This window comes from Carassius gibelio, chromosome B23 (assembly GCF_023724105.1).
Source record: "Carassius gibelio isolate Cgi1373 ecotype wild population from Czech Republic chromosome B23, carGib1.2-hapl.c, whole genome shotgun sequence".
NCBI classification, from domain to species: Eukaryota; Metazoa; Chordata; class Actinopteri; order Cypriniformes; family Cyprinidae; genus Carassius; species Carassius gibelio.
In genome coordinates, this window is record NC_068418.1 from 3,424,777 (window position 1) to 3,435,132 (window position 10,356).

A 10,356-nucleotide genomic window follows, 5' to 3' on the forward strand; every position below is an offset into this window, starting at 1 on the left:
TGAATTACTCAGAGGCCTTCAGAAATACCACAGAAGGCTTAAGTTGGAAGCCTTTTTTGAAGGAAAAATAAATAGAAAAGAAAAGAAACCGTTCACTGGTGGTTCAGATTGGACTCCCCCTTTCTCCAGTCTACCCCAACAGATAACACAAATTGTGGAAGCTGATTTAAAAGCATTTAAACATTTACACTGGGAAAGAAACGAGATCTCCAATCTGACCACCAGTGAGGAAAGAGCACTGAGTTATTTAAAGAAAAACAAAAAGATAGTTATAAAACCGGCCGATAAAGGCAACGCGGTTGTAATTATGAGTAGGAACGACTATATTTGGGAAGGTATGAGACAACTCGAGAATACTGAACATTATAGCCCTCTAGTAGGGCCTATTTATCCACATACCCAGATAGAAGTCAAGGAGATCCTAGAAGAGATGTACGAAAACAGAATCATCAACAGTAAACAGAAGGAATACCTGTTGGGTCCAGGAGTACCGAGAGCTAGAAGATTTTATTTACTCCCAAAAATACACAAAAATTCTAAAAGTTGGAGTGTTCCAGATAAGATACCACCAGGGAGACCGATAGTATCCGATTGTAATAGCGAAACATATAATATAGCTGAATTTATTGAATATCATTTAAGTAGTATATCACAGAAACATAACAGTTATTTAAAGGATACCTATGATTTTATACAGAAGACCCAGGGACTCAGGATCCCTTCTGATTCACTGTTGTTCACGATTGACGTCGACAGTCTCTATACAAACATAGAAACCAGAGCAGGCCTTGAAGCAGTACGGGAGTGCATGCGCAGATACCCGGACAGCAAACGACCGGATGAATATTTATTAAAGTTATTGGAAATCAACTTGACTAAAAACGATTTTGAATTCAACTCGAAATACTTCTTACAAATAAAAGGAACTGCGATGGGAAAACGCTTCGCACCCTCGTATGCTAACATTTTCATGGCCCATTGGGAAGAGACTGCTTTGGCTACGGCACCGCTCAAACCGTTTTCGTATTTCAGATTTTTAGATGACATCTGGGGAGTGTGGACGTACTCAAAACAGGATTTTATGAAATTTACTGAGCATTTGAATCAACATGAAAGATCTATTAAAATTAAATTTGAGTTGGACAGTGAAAGAGTTAATTTTTTAGATGTAGTGACATATAAAGGACTTAAATTTCAACAGAACAATCAGCTGGACTATAAAGTCTACTTTAAGGAGACTGATACACACTGCCTATTACATAGGAGCAGTTTTCACCCGAGACACACCTTCAAAGGGATACTTAAATCACAATTGCTGAGATTCCACCGTATATGTTCACAGAAAGAAGAATTCTTAAAAGCAACCAAAATTTTATTTAAAGCACTCAAACACAGAGGTTATACGAGACCGTTTTTGAGAAATGTCTTAAAAGAATTCAAAGATTACATTGAGACACCTGCACTGCCAGCTCAAAATACAGAAGAAAAAATTATACCTTTGGTCACCTTTTACTCATCTCAGAGCACACAACTAAATAGGGCTACTAAACAAAATTTCACTACGTTTTTGAAAGAGACTTCTCATTTACAGAATCACAAACCAATTGCGGCCTATAAAAGAAATAAAAATCTTTTGGATATTCTAGTACAGAGTAAAATACAAAGTTCCAGTACCAATATGAATCCCAAAGCAGGGTCGTGTAAATATTATGTGTGTTTGAGATGGGTAAAGAATAGGACAAGTAAACAGATCTTTCAGGTTGATTCAAATACTTCAGTGGAAACCGCCAACTGTGTATACATGATCTTTTGCAATAAGTGCAAGAGACAATACGTGGGACAGACGAAGAATGAACTTAGAAAGAGAATTTATCAGCATACTCATAACATAATAAACAAAATAGAGAAACGTAGATTCATTGTAAGACACTTCATGTCCCACGGCCTTCCCTCTCTCAGAGCCACGGTGCTCCAAGCCAACTCACTCTGGCTTCTAAAAGATAGACTCCGGGCGGAGAGAAGTTGGATTAAAAAACTGGGTACATTATACCCCAGGGGCCTCAATGAGGTCTGAGAGAGGGAAGGCCTGATTAAATCTGAATTGCTCTATATATTTTATATTTCCTCTTCTTTCTATTTTTTCTTTTTTCCTTTGTTTAAAAATAACCCTTGGGCCTTAAGACCTACCCAGTTCAACTACACTGCACCTAAACCTAACCAGGAAAACCACACCACACCTAAACCTAACCAGGACAACCACACTGCACCTAAACCTAACCAGGACAACCACACCGCACCTAAACCTAACCAGGACAACCACACCGCACCTAAACCTAACCAGGACAACCACACCGCACCTAAACCTAACCAACAGAACCACACTACACCTAAAACCTACCCAATCTACCACTAATGGTTGAAACCTACAAAATTATTTTTTATAATATAAATAATGATTATAATAGCATATTAATTTGAAGTCTCATTTTATTGGGGGGGTGTTGTGGGCCTGGGCTGTGGGGCTCTGCTCGAGCGGTGAAAACAGGTGGCCATCAGGAGTATAAGAAGGACAGTGCATTTACCGACGTTGAACTATGTTTCAGCTTCTGGATCTCATTCGTTCCTAACACAGCCAGTACCTCGCCTGTGGGCCTGTGGGATCTGCGGGGCGGAGTCCTGTGGCCCTGGTCCGCACGTTCTCTCATCATAATGAAGGGTACATTCCGATGAATAACTCAATTCTATTTTATTACGTAAAATTAATTCTAAGATAGTTCTAATGTAGTGTTGGTTTCTTGCGGTATACGAACGGATATACATTTACATACTAATTTTGGAGGAAATGTTGAGCAATTCGGATGAAGTAAATAATACACAGTTGAATGGATAAATATACATATTATTGATAAATATAATGGTGGAACTGAAATGTGAGCGGATGATTAAAACACAAGACCTCTCGAACGCTATAGTGAATCACGGTTTATGAAAAAATATTCTCCTATAAAAATGAAATAAAATATAATTATTACATATTCTATATCCTATATCATCTTTATCATAGATATATAGTAGACATAATAAAATGACTTAGTGTGAATTTATAAAAACATGATAAACAAATAAAAATTTACATGATCACATTCTAGAAATAAAATAAATACATTTATATAAAATCGGAGGATCAGCAATGACTGAGTTAACTATTAATTCATAGAAATCTAAGTTTAAAAACAACTGATAAATATAGCACATGAGATTTAAAAATTACAGTGCCCCTTAATGTGATAAATGGTGAAGCTAAAAGTGGATATTCATGATTTAAGACACTCAAATGAAGACAACTGAAGGTGAATGGGAAAATGACTCAGCAAAAGCAGTATTTTCATGATTGCCACCAAGGGCACTTTATTAAAAGATCAAAAAAGGTTGAATACGATGGAGAATGAATAGAAGTATTTTTCAAGAACAAGATTGTGAAGTTTCATATTTGTAAACAATTTTAAACCGTGTTTTTACCATCATAGCGGCATTATCCGAGGCGTGGAGAGGTGACGTCATCACAGCGACCTCGTGGATACTTAATAGCGGGAGGGGCGCGGTTCTAATCATTCGCACCGAATCACTCAGAGTATCAACACCTGCACTCGTGTTTCCACAGTTACTAATTGCCTTAACGACGCTATAGTGTTACACTGCCTGAAGAAGAAGCTGCTGTGCTTCGAAACGTCGCGAGTTCACTGAGCGTCGTTTAGTTTTGAAATTCCTGGGAATTTGTTTTGATTTTTGAACGTGTCATCAGCTGATATGTACGCATACAGAGCACGTAGGGAACGAGGAGAAGTCCCACGTCGACGTATCGATCTAGATGAACATCCAGCTGAGCACGAGAGAGAATCTCACAACAGAAATTTCATAACACACAACCGTGCTGGCACTTCTCATTTCCCGAGGCGGTTTGAGGACAGGGACCGCTCATTTAGAGAATTTAAAAATAATTCTCGCCGCTTGGGAAGGGAGGATGCCCCCCCAAAAGCCCGTATACGGGCTACCTATTCACAAAGATGGAACAGAAATGAAGGTAGAGGCAAAAGACGCCTCCCTACTATTTTTGATTTCATTCACACCGAACGTGACTTTAGAGAAACCGATTTTGACAACAGAAGAACTAATCAGGACTTCAGAAATACCGATTTTGACTTGAGAGAAACAGATTATGACAACAGAGAAAGAAATGAGTTCACACATGAACCGATTACTCAGAATAAAAGGAAAAACAGAAAGGGTCACAATCGTAAATTGATACGGTGGACACCCAGAAATACTGATTTTGACTTTAGAAAAACCGACTATGACTTCGGAGAAACAGATTATGACAACAGAGAAAACCGTGACCTTTTGAGATTTGATGAGGAACACACAGCAAACACGGATGCTCGTGTGGATCTAACATGGAGAAAAAGAAATGAGTTCATACACGAACCGATTAATCAGAACAAAATGAAAAACAGAAAGGGTCACAATCGTAAATACACACGGTGGGCACCTCAACGAGGTCCAAAACCATTGGATGTTATAGATTTTGACGAGGAATCACCACCGAGGTACACACAGAGAGAATACTATAATAGCAATATATACAACTACAACACACGCTACAAAAATAGGGATAGAGGAAACCGCTTTCCCCCTGGAAGAGAAAGACAGGGGGGGCGTCAAAGGTACTTTGACCAGTCCAAACATAATGGAGACTCAGTGTACACACCACCATCTCCTAAACTTAAATTGACAATGAAGTTGATGTATGAACTCACACGCACTGTACATCACTTACAAAAAATCACTATTAAAGTCACGAATAATACCCCACGTGGCTTTAAGAGACTAACAGAGCTCTTGATTAATACAGTGAAACCAGCAGCCCCGACAAGAAGAACTGCAGAATTGTTGGTGGGCAATGCAAAAAATTGGATGTATAACACACAAGTGATTTTAGAGGAACATTACGGGAAAGAGATAGATCGAACAATCGTAGAACTGAAAGAGAGAACGGATCAGGACGATTGGAAACGGGCTTTCGAGGTGGCGTGTAACTGGGCCAGAAAGAACTATAGAAACAAAATCACAGAGGAGGTCTTTTAGAAAACGGAAGCGTTGTTTGTGGCACACATGACCACTGAGAGAAATGGTGGGGGAAAGAGACACAATGTTCCAGCTCCCACGAGCACAATCACTGACACACGTGTACAGGATCAAATTATGGAAGTGACACAGAGAGAAACCGTGAACGCACAGACCTCACCCATTCTGGTGGAACAAAGAACTCCACCGACAAATAGGGGTAGAGGAGAGTGGTCATTCGATGAAGAAGATTTCCCACCGTTAGAACCTCCAGCCATAGTACCAACGCCTGTCAGGCCACAAGCACCCTTGGAACAAAGAACACCCCGTAGAATCTACCAGAGACTGTTGCTGGAAGAAGATAAGATCACTGAGCTACCCAGTGGGGAAATAAACACAGAAAAACAGGCTCGACCTCCTACAACGGAGGGAGGTAACACCATCAAAGATGGAGAGATCACTACAAGAGAGGGTGTTAATGAAATAATGGTACAGGAAAACACTTTAAGACATAATAGAGTTATCACAGTAGCTCAAGTACATCAGCCACCCGTGACTGCACGACCTTCCCTTACTAGGGTGGAGTCTTCACCTTTCCTTTTTTCAGAGGGATCTAATGAAGGTTCCCTTACCGATATCGCTCCACATTCTGCTCTCACGAGATTTTTAGAGGAGAATGCGGACGAAATAGGACAGATAGATGAAGCAGCCCGTTTAGAAAAAGAGAAAGGGACAGAATTTGACCGCGTGTTGGAACAAGTGCTTCCTGGGACACCAGAGACCCCAAGATCGCTGGGCAGACCCAGTAAACATGTTCAAACCACTAGAAAGAACCAAGATTGGAGTCTAAACCTCAAAAGAAAATATGTCATCATTGGGGACTCCAATGTGGGCAGAATCTCCACCTTTAATCATGCAGACTTGCAGATCGACTGTTTCCCGGGAGCTAAATTCCAACACGCGGGCAACTTGATGGAAAAGGCCACCATAGCAATGGAGCCCGAGTTGTTGATCTTTTCTCTAGGGATTAATAACAGAGCACAGAGATGTATTGAGCTAACCATTAAAGAGATACACAGAACATACAGAATGGCGAGAAGCCGATTACCACACACGGCTTTGTACTTCCCGTTGATAAACTTCTCAGAAAAATTACCCTTGGAAGAACAGGTCCATCTAGAGAAGATGAACAAATATATAAGGGACACATTGGTCTCCATTGAGGAACTCCCCAAAGAGGAGTTTGTGGTGGAGGAGGATGGTATACACTGGACCGCTGGAACAGCGAAAGCAATGCTGAACCATTGGATAGATCGTTTAAACTTCCCGTGAACATCAGGCCGAGTGATGGCACTGAGAGATTAATCGTGAATCTAGCACCATCACTTGAACTTACAGACGATCAAACGGCAGTCTTATTGAAGGGACTGTCTTTCGTTCCTGCACCAAAAAATAAAAAAACACAAAGAGGTGAATTACTCAGAGGCCTTCAGAAATACCACAGAAGGCTTAAGTTGGAAGCCTTTTTTGAAGGAAAAATAAATAGAAAAGAAAAGAAACCGTTCACTGGTGGTTCAGATTGGACTCCCCCTTTCTCCAGTCTACCCCAACAGATAACACAAATTGTGGAAGCTGATTTAAAAGCATTTAAACATTTACACTGGGAAAGAAACGAGATCTCCAATCTGACCACCAGTGAGGAAAGAGCACTGAGTTATTTAAAGAAAAACAAAAAGATAGTTATAAAACCGGCCGATAAAGGCAACGCGGTTGTAATTATGAGTAGGAACGACTATATTTGGGAAGGTATGAGACAACTCGAGAATACTGAACATTATAGCCCTCTAGTAGGGCCTATTTATCCACATACCCAGATAGAAGTCAAGGAGATCCTAGAAGAGATGTACGAAAACAGAATCATCAACAGTAAACAGAAGGAATACCTGTTGGGTCCAGGAGTACCGAGAGCTAGAAGATTTTATTTACTCCCAAAAATACACAAAAATTCTAAAAGTTGGAGTGTTCCAGATAAGATACCACCAGGGAGACCGATAGTATCCGATTGTAATAGCGAAACATATAATATAGCTGAATTTATTGAATATCATTTAAGTAGTATATCACAGAAACATAACAGTTATTTAAAGGATACCTATGATTTTATACAGAAGACCCAGGGACTCAGGATCCCTTCTGATTCACTGTTGTTCACGATTGACGTCGACAGTCTCTATACAAACATAGAAACCAGAGCAGGCCTTGAAGCAGTACGGGAGTGCATGCGCAGATACCCGGACAGCAAACGACCGGATGAATATTTATTAAAGTTATTGGAAATCAACTTGACTAAAAACGATTTTGAATTCAACTCGAAATACTTCTTACAAATAAAAGGAACTGCGATGGGAAAACGCTTCGCACCCTCGTATGCTAACATTTTCATGGCCCATTGGGAAGAGACTGCTTTGGCTACGGCACCGCTCAAACCGTTTTCGTATTTCAGATTTTTAGATGACATCTGGGGAGTGTGGACGTACTCAAAACAGGATTTTATGAAATTTACTGAGCATTTGAATCAACATGAAAGATCTATTAAAATTAAATTTGAGTTGGACAGTGAAAGAGTTAATTTTTTAGATGTAGTGACATATAAAGGACTTAAATTTCAACAGAACAATCAGCTGGACTATAAAGTCTACTTTAAGGAGACTGATACACACTGCCTATTACATAGGAGCAGTTTTCACCCGAGACACACCTTCAAAGGGATACTTAAATCACAATTGCTGAGATTCCACCGTATATGTTCACAGAAAGAAGAATTCTTAAAAGCAACCAAAATTTTATTTAAAGCACTCAAACACAGAGGTTATACGAGACCGTTTTTGAGAAATGTCTTAAAAGAATTCAAAGATTACATTGAGACACCTGCACTGCCAGCTCAAAATACAGAAGAAAAAATTATACCTTTGGTCACCTTTTACTCATCTCAGAGCACACAACTAAATAGGGCTACTAAACAAAATTTCACTACGTTTTTGAAAGAGACTTCTCATTTACAGAATCACAAACCAATTGCGGCCTATAAAAGAAATAAAAATCTTTTGGATATTCTAGTACAGAGTAAAATACAAAGTTCCAGTACCAATATGAATCCCAAAGCAGGGTCGTGTAAATATTATGTGTGTTTGAGATGGGTAAAGAATAGGACAAGTAAACAGATCTTTCAGGTTGATTCAAATACTTCAGTGGAAACCGCCAACTGTGTATACATGATCTTTTGCAATAAGTGCAAGAGACAATACGTGGGACAGACGAAGAATGAACTTAGAAAGAGAATTTATCAGCATACTCATAACATAATAAACAAAATAGAGAAACGTAGATTCATTGTAAGACACTTCATGTCCCACGGCCTTCCCTCTCTCAGAGCCACGGTGCTCCAAGCCAACTCACTCTGGCTTCTAAAAGATAGACTCCGGGCGGAGAGAAGTTGGATTAAAAAACTGGGTACATTATACCCCAGGGGCCTCAATGAGGTCTGAGAGAGGGAAGGCCTGATTAAATCTGAATTGCTCTATATATTTTATATTTCCTCTTCTTTCTATTTTTTCTTTTTTCCTTTGTTTAAAAATAACCCTTGGGCCTTAAGACCTACCCAGTTCAACTACACTGCACCTAAACCTAACCAGGAAAACCACACCACACCTAAACCTAACCAGGACAACCACACTGCACCTAAACCTAACCAGGACAACCACACCGCACCTAAACCTAACCAGGACAACCACACCGCACCTAAACCTAACCAGGATAACCACACCGCACCTAAACCTAACCAGGACAACCACACCGCACCTAAACCTAACCAACAGAACCACACTACACCTAAAACCTACCCAATCTACCACTAATGGTTGAAACCTACAAAATTATTTTTTATAATATAAATAATGATTATAATAGCATATTAATTTGAAGTCTCATTTTATTGGGGGGGTGTTGTGGGCCTGGGCTGTGGGGCTCTGCTCGAGCGGTGAAAACAGGTGGCCATCAGGAGTATAAGAAGGACAGTGCATTTACCGACGTTGAACTATGTTTCAGCTTCTGGATCTCATTCGTTCCTAACACAGCCAGTACCTCGCCTGTGGGCCTGTGGGATCTGCGGGGCGGAGTCCTGTGGCCCTGGTCCGCACGTTCTCTCATCATAATGAAGGGTACATTCCGATGAATAACTCAATTCTATTTTATTACGTAAAATTAATTCTAAGATAGTTCTAATGTAGTGTTGGTTTCTTGCGGTATACGAACGGATATACATTTACATACTAATTTTGGAGGAAATGTTGAGCAATTCGGATGAAGTAAATAATACACAGTTGAATGGATAAATATACATATTATTGATAAATATAATGGTGGAACTGAAATGTGAGCGGATGATTAAAACACAAGACCTCTCGAACGCTATAGTGAATCACGGTTTATGAAAAAATATTCTCCTATAAAAATGAAATAAAATATAATTATTACATATTCTATATCCTATATCATCTTTATCATAGATATATAGTAGACATAATAAAATGACTTAGTGTGAATTTATAAAAACATGATAAACAAATAAAAATTTACATGATCACATTCTAGAAATAAAATAAATACATTTATATAAAATCGGAGGATCAGCAATGACTGAGTTAACTATTAATTCATAGAAATCTAAGTTTAAAAACAACTGATAAATATAGCACATGAGATTTAAAAATTACAGTGCCCCTTAATGTGATAAATGGTGAAGCTAAAAGTGGATATTCATGATTTAAGACACTCAAATGAAGACAACTGAAGGTGAATGGGAAAATGACTCAGCAAAAGCAGTATTTTCATGATTGCCACCAAGGGCACTTTATTAAAAGATCAAAAAAGGTTGAATACGATGGAGAATGAATAGAAGTATTTTTCAAGAACAAGATTGTGAAGTTTCATATTTGTAAACAATTTTAAACCGTGTTTTTACCATCATAGCGGCATTATCCGAGGCGTGGAGAGGTGACGTCATCACAGCGACCTCGTGGATACTTAATAGCGGGAGGGGCGCGGTTCTAATCATTCGCACCGAATCACTCAGAGTATCAACACCTGCACTCGTGTTTCCACAGTTACTAATTGCCTTAACGACGCTATAGTGTTACACTGCCTGAAGAAGAAGCTGCTGTGCTTCGAAACGTCGCG